Source organism: Rhinolophus sinicus, chromosome 16 (assembly GCF_057876585.1).
Source record: "Rhinolophus sinicus isolate RSI-liver-muscle chromosome 16, RSI-T2T, whole genome shotgun sequence".
Classification (NCBI taxonomy): Eukaryota; Metazoa; Chordata; class Mammalia; order Chiroptera; family Rhinolophidae; genus Rhinolophus; species Rhinolophus sinicus.
Genome location: NC_142516.1, coordinates 114436987 through 114452131, shown reverse-complemented (window position 1 = coordinate 114452131; position 15145 = coordinate 114436987). Strand labels below are relative to the sequence as shown.

Here is a 15145-nt window from a genome sequence, read left to right as displayed (position 1 = left end):
ATAACAAGCGATGGACTTTTCAATGGCTACAGTAACATAACAGTAAGACTTAGTTCAGAATTGAATAAAAAGGTAACAGTCCTGTTTCTCAAGTATGAGAAAGATTATGACATAAAGCTGAGGTCCAAAATTTCTCCAATTCATACCAAGAACCTAGGATTAAAAATCAGGAAACATTTCTAATTGAACACAGATATAGGTAAATTCATAAAAACCATACAATCTAGCCCAGTGGTGTCTCTCTAGATGTCCTTACAGAGAACACATCTAATGTCTCACAAAGTCTCTGTCAGACTTAGGATGATGATATTCAGTTACGTGGCAGGTCCTTTAGCAACATAAAGCAGAATTGATTTGCAGAGATCATTTCCCCTAGGAACAAGCTGATAATCACATGAACATTCTTCCAGTGAAATAATAACTTAAACCAGATTGTGTTTTGAGAGCCTGTAGTATCTCAAGAAAGACACAGATAATAATACAGTACATGGGGAAATTTGGGGTAGGAATGATTCATGTATGGAAATCAAGTATGACTATGCTTAAAACAGAACAGTATGTTCCAAATCAAATCTTCCTCTATGAAAAGTGCATGAAAGAGGAAGAGAAAATGTTATTGATTATTTTTTGTTTGTTAAAACTGGCTTGATTATCTTTTACAAAAAGATTGATGGAAATATTTAGGTAATGTCAGTTATTTTTATATTTATCTGTTAAACATTTAGGACCTACTTGCTAGGTAGGGTATTCACCAAAAAATTTCTTCTGGAGTATCACTACTAAGCAAATTTTCTAAATTTAGAAAATAAAATACCATAGAATTCTTAATGTTTACTTGGATAAAACTCTTAGCCCTGAAACAAGTTTATTTTAGGAATCTGTCGTAACTGAGTAATATAGATGGAATGTCAGTCAAAATAAAAGATAAACTGTGTAGGCAATAGTGTATATTGTACTAGTTCAATGGTCATAGCTCCATTCTTTGTAGATCTAATGCTTAGGAGAAATACACAGAGCAAAAGAAACTTGGATTTTGTTTGATTAATACAAATGATGAATATAATTTTTCTGGCCACTTTAGGTGGTTTATTAGATTTTTATGCTTCATACCTTCACTTTACTGGATCTATCTTAACCCAATATGACTTCCCTCCCTTGAGGGAAATCCTCAACAGAAAACTTTGCAATATTGGCTTTGTAATGTTTACCAAAGATAAAAGAGTGCATACTAAAAATTATTTATAAAAAGGCACAGTTTTGAAAAACTCAGAGCCAGATATACTGAGTGAATTATCCAAGATAAAATAATGAGTTAATGATAGAACCAGAATAAGAAACCAGATCTCTTAACTTCTAATCAAACGTTCTAACCACTATGCCTATGAAACACTTTTGTTAATATGGTAGGATTACATCTTAAATTAAGAAGCATGAAACTAACCTAACAACACAGAATCTCATGGTGACATGGAAGACAGTTAAATTTATAAGGCTCTTTCCTTCTTACTGAGAAGTCTTCGAGCGGACCTACACCCTTTTATTATCTGGACACCAATAGATCCCACACAAGAATAAGCAGGATATTATAGTGGGTCTTGGAATTAAACCGTGACTTTAAATACTCCTGGCTTTGTCATTTAGTATCTATGTGACCTTAGCAAGATATTTAGATTCCCTAAGGCTTAGTTTTCATTTCTTGGTAAAATAAGGAAATAGCACTAACCCAAGAGGTTGGTATGTTGAATATAATTGGTGCTCAATAAAATTCGGACATCTGTCCATGTCTCTGCCTCCAACTCTATCAACTTCTACTCTGCCATTTGGATCCTCTATCATGATTTTTCTAAAGAACAATAACAACATTCACATTGAAAATCCTTAGCAATTATCACTGGAAAGTTCACTGTTATAAAATGACTGCTTTCAAAATGCTTCTCTACTTTATGCACTTTCTATGGGAAGTCAAAGGACTTTGGAAAGAATACAAACTCTTCCATAAAGGAACAATGTCTTAACAGCAGAACCAGAATTGGCTGGAGTATGAGGATTTTTGTGGGTGAAACTTTCTAATTAAAATAGGATAAGAAACGTATCTCATGGAAGGGTGTCAACCTAAGCTCTCACGCTTTCCGATGTTTCTTCAGGAAAAGAAATCTTGCCTGACAGCTGTCAACTATCGAAGAGCTACACATTCAATACAAACTGCTTGAAATATGGGAGAAGTCACCAGGACTCATGGATATACATGGGCGACATGCTTCTCCCTTGAAATACAAACTCGCACCTCCAAATAGACTCCTCTCATTAATTTATATCCTTTAGAGATCAATCTTGGAATCAGCAGATAAAAATATGACAACACTTTAAAGAAACGCTGCAGCCTATGTTCCCTTTCTGACCATCTGGGCTAATCTCTTAATATTTTGAGATAAAAAAGTGTACTCAGTGTGCTAATGGTAAAACCAGAAAGTTTGACATCTAGACCCTCAAAGATGCAAATGCTGACATTAAGAGCGACTGGAATTGAAGTCCTTTGTCTTTCCAGTATTAAAGGGCCAAATTTATCAAACCGTCTATGGAACTCAAGAGTCTCAATGTAAAATCTCAATCAAGATTGAGACCCACAGGTGGAAGGGGAATATGATTTACTATTAATAATTTTGCTGCCTCCTTCCTTGCCCCATCCTGACTCAGATTCTGGTGTTCTCTGGCAGTTCCTCTAGAAAGTGTATCGGTCGCAAAACACTCATTAAGGCCGTGGTGAAGAGAAACACAAAGTCAAGAGTACAGGAAATCTATTTTATGCAATGATTGTTTTCAGACTTGGCAGGAAGCAACCAAAAAGTATGGAGATAAAATATTCTCTGGCTCTGCTCTTCAATTGCTGAGGCTCTCACTCTAGTAACAAATTAGTACACCTGACGGTACTAGAGCATGTGGGAGTTAACTGGGATGTCATTGTGTAGGTAGTATTCTTGTTGCCTAATGAATGATAACTGAATGTCCTGTTCTAAGGGATGACTCAGGAAATACGGAGAAATAAATTTGTTTCGTTTGAGTCTGACCCGGGTCTGTTATTATTCACTGTCCATTTTATTCTCTAATAAAACCATTATATATTCCTTTAAACCCACATCTATTTTTAGTTTTCTACAACATCATTTATACACAGTTTACTGTTTCATAGACTGCAGTGTGAACTTTTGCACTATGGCTTTATGCAATTGTGCAGACGACAGTCTATTTTAACTGTCTTTCTATGGCCTTTCCATTTTACCAATTGCAGCAACATTTTTTCCATATTCTACACTCAAAAGCTTAGCATCATCGTTAGATGCTTTCTCTCTCTGTCTCACACCACAACTTGTTCCTTTTTCTCTATTCACAATAACATCTTCCTGGTTCGTATGGGATCTTGGCTCATCCAATCCCAGTTTGCCCAGATATAGTCCATTCATCATGTCACAACCCTGCTCTAAGACATGGAGTGGACAGATACCATCCAGAGACAAGCTTAGACTTTTCAGCACGACATTTACAGTTCTTTGTAAGTGGATTCCATCTAACTGTCAGCTTTAACTTCCACTGCTTCCCAGAGGATTCTTCCAGATTGGGTGGCCTCCTTATAGCTACCAATGTTTCCCCTTGCTGCTTTCTTCAAGTTTTTCCAACTGTAAGCATGTACCACATTGCTCTACACTTATACATATTTTACCACCTTCCAAGTCCTGTTGAAGTTCTATAAATCCTGGAAAATGTTTCCATTTCTAAATCATTATTGCTGTTCTCACTCGTGTGCCATTTAGCAGTGTATTTTATCTAGTTGCTTTGTCTTCTAATTGTTCTCTTTTTGTAAACCTCTGGATCTCTCTGGATCTCCAAGTCTAGAAGCTTGACAGCAAAAGGTACATTTTATTCCCTAAAATTATCCCTCAAAACATTTAACATAAGGATGTTCACAAAATATGTGCATAAAACATCCTGACATTTTGCAGGATTAATGCTTTATTTTTTAATGAAAACAGACCTCAATAACTGCTTCTGACATTATCTGTAACTTCCAAAAGCCTATTGAAGTCATTCTTTTTACTAGTATATGTTTTGCGATGGCTACAGTTTACATAATGCACTGCTAGTGGCTAATCGCATATTCCTGAAAAATCTTTATTTTTAGTTAGCATTTTGATCTCTCAGAAACTACCAAACCTAAATTTCATATCTAAAAACTAATATTTGTATATTTCACAAATCTTATCCTACTTCTTTGCAAAGATTTAACAGCACAAATTTTTATTAATGTCTCATTGCTGAAATTTAAGTAGATTGGTATACATTTATTAGATATTATGAAACATCCCCTAATTAAATGTTATTTACAAAAGTGAATTGTGCAAAGAAAATCAATTTAAATTCCTAAACCACAGATGATATTTAAAAAAATTTCAGATAGATTAAAAGAAAAATAAAAAAGAAAAGAAACATAAAACTAAGAGAATATAAATAATTATTTGCTCTGGGTGTAAAGTCAGCATTTCTAAGCATAAAAAAGCCACATGTAAATAATATAATTGATTTTGTTATAAAGTTTCTAAAAAATTATTTGTAGCAAGAATATCTTATACAAATCAAATTGAGGAAAATATTTGCAAAAGATTAAGATCTACATCTTTTAAAAGAGACAAAGTATAATTAAGTTTCTAATTATATGAAACCACTAGCAATTCAATAACAAAAAAATGTATATGTATGTGTATATGTATGCGCACGTGTATGTATACTTGTATAACCCCTGGATCTTTTCTAACAGGCTATGGATTGATGGAAAGAGATTTACTTCCCACTGCTGTTATCACTTGCTTAAAATTTTTAATTTATTTCACAAAGCTACAGAAACTTTGTGGAAATGAATTTACTACTCTGAGCTGGAGTAAACACAGATTTTCTTGGGATCTAGAATCTTTAATAAGAGTGTGCAGCTGTTTAAGCAAGGTAGTGTTCTGTTAGACTGGAGTCCCATACATTGGTGCTATGTCCCAGCTTAGGGTTTGCATGACGATTCACCACTACGTTGGGACTTACACATATATCTATGAGCAGAAGGCCTGCATTTAAGGAGACGTTAATACATATCAAGTCCTCCTGAAATCAAACATGTGTCAACAAGGCCACATGGATACAAGGTAAAACAAAAAAAAAAGGACAAGAGTCAGTGTCCTGGTGTCCTTGAATTTCATTTCTCCCTTTAATCTCCTTATGTCCTAGAGACCCATTTCTTCATATAACCCCAAGAGAATAACGCACAAAGGGCATGAATTCACAATTCACAAAAGAAGAAATACAAACAGTACACACACTTATATGATAATATATTCAATTCACTAATCAAATTAATATAAATTATAACAGTAAGGTACTGTGTTTCATCCAGCAAGTGGGCAAAATATTAAAGCATGGTAACATTCGTTGACAATGGTTTGTGGAAAAAAAAGACACTTTTTAATACTGCTGGTGAGGGTGTAAATTGATACAAGTTTTTTTGCAGGGCATTTTGACAGTGCATCAAAAGCTTTCAATTGCATACACACTTTGACTCTTATACTCTACTTTCAAGAATTTATCCTGAGGTAGTAACAGAATTAGTGGCAAAGATTTAGCCACTAGGATAGGTAGTACAACATCATTTATAATAGTGAAAAAAAATTTATCATTTATCAACCAAATGTCTAAAATAGTAGATATGTTAAATACATTCTGATAAACCATAGCATGGAAAAGTATTATATTGTAGAAAAGTATCTAATAACATGGGGAAATATAGGTCAAAACAAAATTTGCGGATTTAATTTAAAAACATACACACAGATAAAAATTAAAAATGTAAACACCAAAACAGAAACCAGATAATATTATCCATTTGTTTCTCTGTATTGCCCCCAAAACATACAATGCTAAGTAGTTAAAATAGATAAATTAAGGACATATGTTTAAACAGTCATAATGTTTTATACTTAAATTTGTTTAATCTAAAGTTCCATTTTTATCATTCTCTTGTAACCTATTATTTTACTTGGGTTTTTGAGGCAGTACAATGCAAATAATGATTAAATGCTTAAAAGATTCTAGTGATTATCTGAAGCTTTAAGTTCTTTAAATAGGTTCATTTAAACTATTTGGTTCACCTATAACCACATTTTGCACCGTACAATCTACAGAATGGTACTCCAGTCACAGTAAATGAGACACAGTCTATTATAAGGGAATGTTTCATACTTGTTTTCTGCGGCAACTGACATTTCATTCAAGCACTTTCAAATCCCCTAGGAATCTCCATCTGCTGTATGTCAAAATTTTAAGATCTCTCTTTGTGAACTTTAATGCCCCTATAAAAACCAGTTGGAAGGGCAAGCCTACTTCCTACTGATTACTTTGATATTAACCAATTCAAGACAAACCAATTATTCAGTTTAGTCTGAATAATTGTTTCACAAAGACACAACTTTCCAAATTCCAATGGGCAAATAATAACTACCACTCTGCCTTTTTACAGCCTGTTTCTATTTCTCATGGACATATCAGTTGAGATACGATTTTTTGGTCCCCTTTTGTGTATTTTTTTAAAAAAAACAATGTTTGGCAATACCTCAAAGGGTGGTTATATAATTTTATGTGTGTAGACATGCATCTTGTTTGTAAGGAAAACCATGTGGCACTTATTAAGATGGAAACATTTATTTTCTAGCTATTAATTTCATATATATTTATACCTACCTATTTATTTATTATAGCTACATATTTATTACATATCTATATACTTATATATAGATATCTTACACACACACACACACACACACACGAGTCCAGGATCAAGGAAGAGAAATCAGTTACCTGTGTACCTGGCGTAGTACTGAGAACAACCCTGTTAGTTCAGACTCCAAAGTCAATAACTACATGCTTTCCAATAGACTCTGTATCTGTTTTTTATTTTTTAACAGTTTTATAGAATTATTGCAAATAAAGTATCAATTTTGAATAAGAATGCACTTTCCCCGATACATTCTGATGCCATGATGACACGGACTCTCACACCCATCAAACACAATTTACACGACACTGACTTTATATTTGCTATACTTTTAATTGATATAGATAGAAATGCACCTTTTTTAAGTATACCTTTTCTATAGCCAACACTAAACTAATTAGGTACACACAGTTGCAAGATAAAAAATATCTTAAAAAAAGTTTTGAGGAATTCAGTTACATAAATTTATATACCAAGGATATCTCTGCTCCTGATGCCTGAGGCCAGAGGTCAGATGTCAGAGTCTATGAATTTCCCCCTTAATCACCTCTACTTTCCTCCTCTCGTTATTGTATCATTCCTCCCCTTTCCTTGTAAAGATGCTGAAATGTCCTCCAATATAAAAATATCCCTGCCCCTGGAGTCCCCAGGAGTTACCAGTCTAGCTCCCTCCTTTCTTAGTCGAGCTTTGCAAAGAATAATTTACATTTGCTGGTGCCATATTTTAGGTTTCTGTTCATCTCTCTACCTCCTACAATTTGAATGCCACACCGCGCCCCAGAAATGAATATCCTCCTATGCAATCCAAAGGATATCCTTAGCACTGAACTTACTACACTTTTGGAAGTTTGTGACCCTGTCTCTCTTGTCTGCTGTGAACTGATCTTGCTTGGTTTTCTTTTTGTCTCTACGGAAGGTCCCTCTCTCTTTCCTTCATTGGTGTTTCTTCCAAACCCTATGTTAAATATTAGTAGACTCAGGATTTTATCTTCAGTCCTCGTCTCACTCTGTTTGCTTTGGAGGAGAGGTTTAATTCCACCCCATGGCTTTAACTGCAATTGTATAGATCATAAAGTATATATTTCAAAACAAAATCTAATATATAAGTTGATACATAATATGCAGATTGCTTAATAGATTCTGAACTTTGATGTTCTCAGACACCTCAAATACAACCTGTCCATGTCTGAATTACTCACTTTATCACAAACAATGTACTTGAACCTCCAACTTGGATTATACCATCACTCACCCACTCTTGCGTGTTTGAGGGTCTTTTAAAATGTCTTCCTCCTCCCTAACCCCAATGCAATGAATTTGTCATCAAATTTTGATTCTATATCTATTTGAATTGGTCTTCCTTTTCTTCCTGGTTCTTGGTTAAAACTTGTAGATCGTCTCACTTTGATAATTATAATATTACCTAACTGACCAATTTGCTTTCAAGTGTAACCTCCCACAATTTGAATGCCACACCGCTCCCCAGAAATGAATATCCTCCTATGCAATCCAAAGGATATCCTTAGCCCTTATTATGCACCCGCTCTCATAAACTTTAGTTCTAGGTTCAGGCACTGGATGAGGCGAGCATAGAGACAGTGGTGAGCAGGGCCATGCTGCTAGGGAGCTTATTCTCTGTGGGAAAGACCCTCAGCTTTCTATACTGTTTTCAGAGTACTTTGTAAAATGTAAATATGACCATAATATTCCTCGGCATGAAAATCCTTCAGAGGCTCCCAATTATCTAGAGGAAATAGTGCCAATTCTTTAGTGTCATCAAAAAGGTCCTTTGTTATATGGTCTGGGGCTACTTGCACAGCATCACCTCTCATTACTCATCCACACACCCTGTTCCAGGCACCAGACAGTCTGTGGCTCTCGGGAAGGTGCTCAGCGATTTTACACTCTCTCCTTCACTGCTTTGTCTACACTTGAATTTCTACATATCCTTTAAACCTGTGTTTCAATGTCACTTCCTTCCCACTTTATGAAACATTCTCTCCTCTCCTGCCCCCAATCTCTGTTGGCAACAATCTGCTCTGTGCTGGCACTGACTTTGCATATTGTGTTGTAATGCCACTTACCACATTAAAATACGAATACAATGTCTACTCACCTGTTTGCCCAACGAGCCTATGAATCTCTGGAAGTCAGGGACTATATCTTACTCATTTTTGTTTTTCCAGCACCTGGTACAATACCCAGCATTTATCATTCATTGAATGAAGACTAAGAAATTAATTCAAAAAATCTCATCTAACTTTATTCAGTTGCTGTGTGACTTGAAATAATATTTAAAGTCAAGGTAATATTCTTAAGACATTTTAATTGCCTTTTCTCAAGTTTATGTGCCTTTGAATTCCTTTTAATAAGTATTCAAAAAGCTCTTACATATAGTTCATGTGCAGTCTATTCACTATGGAAAACTATCTCATCAACTGATAAATATAACAAACTTCTAATACAAAGAAATCACTGTTCAAACTATTCAGTAAATAACATGTAACATTTTCACCTTTAAATCTTTATGTGTATATAATATTAATTAACAGAATTATGACTTGAGAAGAATATTCTGTAAATAGCACCAAAAAGAATCAGTTAGTTGCTCTTCAAACACTTGAATACCTTTGGAATGGCAAATAAACTAAGGTTCTATGGCTCTAACATTTTTTTTTTCTATTTCAGTGATAATTGCATCAATAAACCTGCTTCAGCATTCACTGCTGTTCAATTCATTAATAAAAACAATTTTACTGCTACTACTGTGATTTTTCAAGGATATCAAAAATGCATTCAAAAATCAAAATAGTATACATCACCAGTCTCGATATGTGCATAGTATGCTTTACTTTGATTTCAACTCTATAAAAGAAAATTTAGAATTTAAACAGAGACGGCCTATATTCTATATACTTTGAACAAAAATACTTAGAACAAAAGTTGAGTTTTGTAGAAATGGAAGTACTCATGTGAAGAGCAACAAACTGCCAAGAGGTTCTGAAAATTCTCTTAGAATAGAAGATATGAATGTATATAAATACCTAAGTGATAACAAATATGGTAGTGCACTTTATAGTATTCTTAATTCTAGTTTCATAATACTAAATTAAAAGAAATCATTGAAGTCATAACTTACTGTGCTCAAGTAACTTACTCATATAGTAACATATCCATGAAGTGAATATATATCATCCTTAAATGAAACATAGAAGTTTTTGCTAAAAGTGTGACAAGTCACTATTTGAACTATAAATATATACAAATCAAGGCAACATAATTATTTTTATGTATTAGAAACTATTTGACTGTATTTTGCAAAGCAACACTTTAATTTTGAGCTTGATTTAATAATCATGCAACATATTACTTTGGCTATTTTTTACATCCCAGAGCACTTAGAACATAAAATACAATTTACAACAGTAGAACATGCCAGAATTGACCATTACATGCCAGAAGAGGGCCCATAATGGAATTTATATTTAAGTTATAGTTTAGTATGTGTAACAGAATCTCATAAAATTAGAATAACACTGAAATACCATTTATTTCTTGCAGCAACGGAACTCTATCATAATTCTTACAATCAATTTCCAAAGTGGGCTGAAAGATTCTTGGGTAGAGTTTGAAGGAGTGGAATGAGGCTAGTTAGGCAAAATAATACACTTCAAATAATCTTCAAAAAAACTCAAATGTTATCCCCTCTGTGAAAAAAGCCAGAAGAGAAATGACAGTGGTCTCCTTGTTGGAAGGATCACCAGGATGTGACAGAAAGAGGGACACCAATGCCAGTAGCAATTTCTCCCAACTATTCTAGAATTTAATTGGTGACAGAATTATCAATGAAATCAATAAATAAATGACAAAGAAATAAATGGGATTTCAACTACAAGTCCTTCCATTTTCCCTTTCTCACCTACGTGTGCTTGCTCAGAAAGAGAAGAAATCGCTACCCACTCTTGTAGAGAACATATTCTGCCTGACGTGGCAATTTGGATTGCAAAATAGCTCAAGTTCTCCATTGAGAGACTGAGGTAAATGTTATCACTACCATAATTTATCAAACTGGTTTAAGGGTATGCCTTTTTCCTTTTAAAGCACAATAATTCAACTTTTTGACTTTATCTAAAGAGCAGACTTTTCAAATATTATTTCAAAAGACAAGTAAATTGGTTCCTTGAAGTTTTAGCTGCGCAAAGCAAGTAGCTACGACACCTAAAAATACTGCGCTTTAATATTAGACCCTCTATGAGCCAAGTTAGCCCCTAATATTTTAGTATCGTGCACAATTAGTGTGGCACTAGTGGGGTCTTATCATAGTCTATTGCCAAGACCCCAGGTGAGAAATAGTCTTCCAGGAAAGATTTATTTTATTATGTGAACTGATGAGCATCAGTTAAATGGCCTCTTCATTGACTGACTGTCTAAGTCACATGCCCTTGATGGAAACACTACTTTTGAAATTTCCTTTGGCCAGGAGAAGAAGGAGCATGGTAAAGTCTTTGAAGTCTACAGCCATCAGACTAATTATCAGCACCATTCAATGTACATTCATTTCATTACAGTAAATTCCAAAGGGTGTGGGGTTGTGGACAAAAATAAGAGAGTCAATAGATGGTGACAGAAATTCCAGACTCTGCAAATTTTCAGTGCCTTTCCCGAGGAGACCACCAGTTCTACCTCATCTTGCCAAATGTACAAACACTTCACAAATGCAGACAGAGGGAGAATGGTGCGGGGAGGGAGACATTTGCTGTAGGCCAAAACTATGTAGGTACTTGATACTGTTTATCTAAGTTAATCTTCATAACCATTGAAGAAGGAAATATTATTTATAAATAGTAGAAATACATACTTACTTGGAATTCACTAGATGCCAGGCACTGTTCTAAGCACATTATATAACTGAACTCAGTAAGTCCTCACAATACCCTATAAGGACTGTATACTGTTTACGATTTTCTCTGTTTCACCCCTGTGGAAACTGTAGCCCAGGAAGATTAAGTAACTTGCCCCAGGTTACATAGCTGGGAGATAGGAAGTCTATTCAAACCCAAGTGGTCTGCCGGCTACAACACATTCTCAACTATTGCCCTCAGTGGAGGCTCTCAAGGTCCCAAAGCATGATGGGATAGAAGAGAAGTACCAACTCCTGGTCTAACATCAAAGGTCATTGCTTTGCAAGAGGTGTAGGAGATTGTGGAGAGTGGGAGAAGGAGGAAGATGAGGACCTGCAGCAGGAGAGCACCACATCTCTGTAACTAGAACAACTACCACTGAGGAAGGGGTAGGCAGAGACAGAAAAGTTGGGAACTCAGGGATTCAGGAACAAACAGTCTTAGGGATCGAATGAAAGGATATAAACCCTCACTGGCGTGATCCAAGTCCAGGCATCTTTCATGACACCACACTGCTGGGTGACAAAGGACAATATATGCTCAGATGCTTCTGGGAAAAGATGCACAAACTAACATTTGTAAAGCTTAAAGGTCGATGTTTTGAAAAAAAAGTTCATTGTCCCTGGCATTTAAATAAATATTTGGAATTGAGATCAGATTACTTGCAAAGCTGGATAGTGGGAAATCATTCAGGGGTCTTTTAACAATGCATCAGAGCCAAGAACGATGTCTAAAACAATCCAGAGCTAACTGGTAATTTTACCTTTAGTTAGAGCATTCCATCACATTTATTTTGTAACCTCTCAACAGCTTACTGGAACTGCTGCTAATAGGTGGTCCAACAAACTACTGATGCCCCACTATTTGACCTGGTGCACGGCAGGTGACTAAGAACAATGAAAACAACCAAAGTAATCAATATGTGTCAAGAAACAACTACTTCATATCCTTAATTTGGAGCAAGATTAATATTTGGAATTCCATATAAAACTCAATATACTACAAAAAAAATTGTTTCCCTCAAAATGCTTTTTAACTTCAAATCCCTGTGGTTGGTGAAGAGTTAGTTTTACAAAATAATAAATTTTATCACTTGTTTTCAATCTCTGCTAACACGGAAACGTGTGACATGGTCTGAATGTTCTTTTCCTCTTGTGGGATGCTCAGACCATCAAAATTTCATTAGCCTCACAGCAGTTCTAGCGCCTTCTTAACTTGAACTATTGGCCTCTTTATCAATAAATAAATGAAATTGAATCCCTTTTAGTTACTAAACTCTTCTTTGAAGTTATAACTAGAACATCAGGCACTCAGCTTGCATAATTTTACAAAGGTTGAATAATATTTTTTTTCTGGGGAAAAAAGCCTTATTCGCAGTTATTTCAAATGATGGAAACAGTCAATGAAAGCGCCCATGAGAAACAGGATGAAAATAAGTCAGTGTCTGTTTTCTAAATTTATTTCATTTTGGTGGGTTATTTTATGCATGTTCCTTCTTGCTTTGACCTATAGTGATATAACAGAACTTCCATCAACACAACTCAAGCCTGGACAAAATGAATAAAATTAGACAATTAAAATAACTGAAAGTCCAAAGAAAACATAACTGGAAAATCAAGAGTCTTTCAAAGTTAGAGCAATTAAAAATACGTGAGAAGGATAGAATTGAATTATTTTAGCAACTTTATGTTAGAAATATTTGACTAGTAGTAATGATACTAAAAATGTGTAACAGTTTTGAGGATATTGTTTACAAAGTTGTTAGAAGAACGAGTATGATTGAAAATTTCAGTTTTTACTATGACCCAGTTTAAAGGGAAAAAAAAACCACAACACATAGTTTTTTTATATATCAGACAAAAACAATAAGCTTGTTTAATTTCACAGTTCAAAATTATAAAATCTGCTAAATATCTCAGAAAATTATGCTTCCCCAGATTAATGTAATTAATTACTTAAATGGAATCTTGTTCCTTCTGACTAATCACTGAAAACTCAGAACAAATAAATTAATCTGAAGTATCCCTATGGACATACATATAAAAATCTATGAAATAGCCAGTATTCAGTAAGGGGTTATATCTATTTTATTTCCTCTTCGGTTTTCTTCTTTAAGCTGACCTCATTGGGAAATTAGACCATCAAAGTGTTTAAAAAAAAAAAAAAAAAAACAACCACAGCCAAACCTTGGGAAAAGAGTAAACACAAGTTTAAGTCATCACTTGCCCAACTCAACAAACATTGTTTTTGACACTTTATACTCTTAACTTAGCTGACCTGTTTACTCTCAACAAATGCTACCAAATGTTCTGAATTTCAAGGCACGGTCCTTGACACCCATCCTGTCTCTCTTCATTCTGCTTCATAACAACTTGGAGAAATGAAAGAGTGCAACTTTTCTTGCTTTTACATTACTCTAGAAACAAAGTCTATGAGATCCTGGGGAAAGAAGTTCCTCCTCTAGTTAATAAAAATCCCAGGAAATGTGGGGGAGAGGGGCAGTGGTGTGAGAAACTCCTGACTCCCTCTACTCTTCCCAATCATGTGGCTATGACATACTATTAACTAACGGTTGCACAGTTTGTAGTTTTACATTTTCTGAACAAAACAAAAATGACATGTGTCTGGGAATTCACTGTGAGACAGTTTTAGCAGATACATAATTTAAAAAATAAAATTAATTTATATTTTACTAACACAGATACATTAACAAGACATACTTGTTATTAGAGAAAGAGATGCTCCAAAGGTTGTGGGTGGAAAGCGCAGCTGACCCAATGTGAAAAAATAATAATGGATATGGACAGTTATGACGCAGATAGTCAGCACTGAATACATTAACCTGCTGCATTCTATTTTTCTCCTTTCTAGAACCATACATTTTATCGTGTGTTTTAGAAAAATCAAAAGCCAAATGCTATATTTGAATATAACCATTGTGCCTGCCATTATGCAGTGTTGTGCGAATATGCAGCAGGACAGGAAGCACAGTTTATGCCAAATCTTATGTTTTTAAGGTTAGTAACTTCTGAATCAAGAAGGAAAAATTGATATAAACACAGGTTTTTCTGAAGTGTTGGTAGTGGGATTCTAAGACTCATTTTGTCAGAAAGCACTGGCCTTTTGTTTCCGTTTTGGGTTGGAATAAAGCCAACCTTCACCAAAATCTGACATTTCCAAATGGAATATATTGAGTGCATATTATTAATTGATTTTGACTTTGGTTTAATGCACTGAAGTAGTCTATGTAAGATAAGATTAGCTGGTTCCAAATTAGACGTTTTTCATGACTAGGAAGGAGATGAGCACTAAGCAGTGGGAAGCGTTAGGCACTGCTTCCTTCATGCTGTGAGTTAGCTGAAACTGAAAGCTGACAATAGGCCTGCTTTGCTATTACAAAACAAAGCTGACAAAGTTGCTCAGTAAATAATAAAAATGAAAC

At 34.8% G+C, this 15145-nt stretch overlaps 1 protein-coding gene across 15 annotated transcripts in view; it reads right to left on the bottom strand.

The window, feature by feature from the left end:
* Positions 1-15145, bottom strand: part of TENM3 (teneurin transmembrane protein 3) — a 2441918-nt gene that overhangs the window by 383961 nt on the left and 2042812 nt on the right. The gene's annotated exons all lie outside the window — the stretch shown is intronic.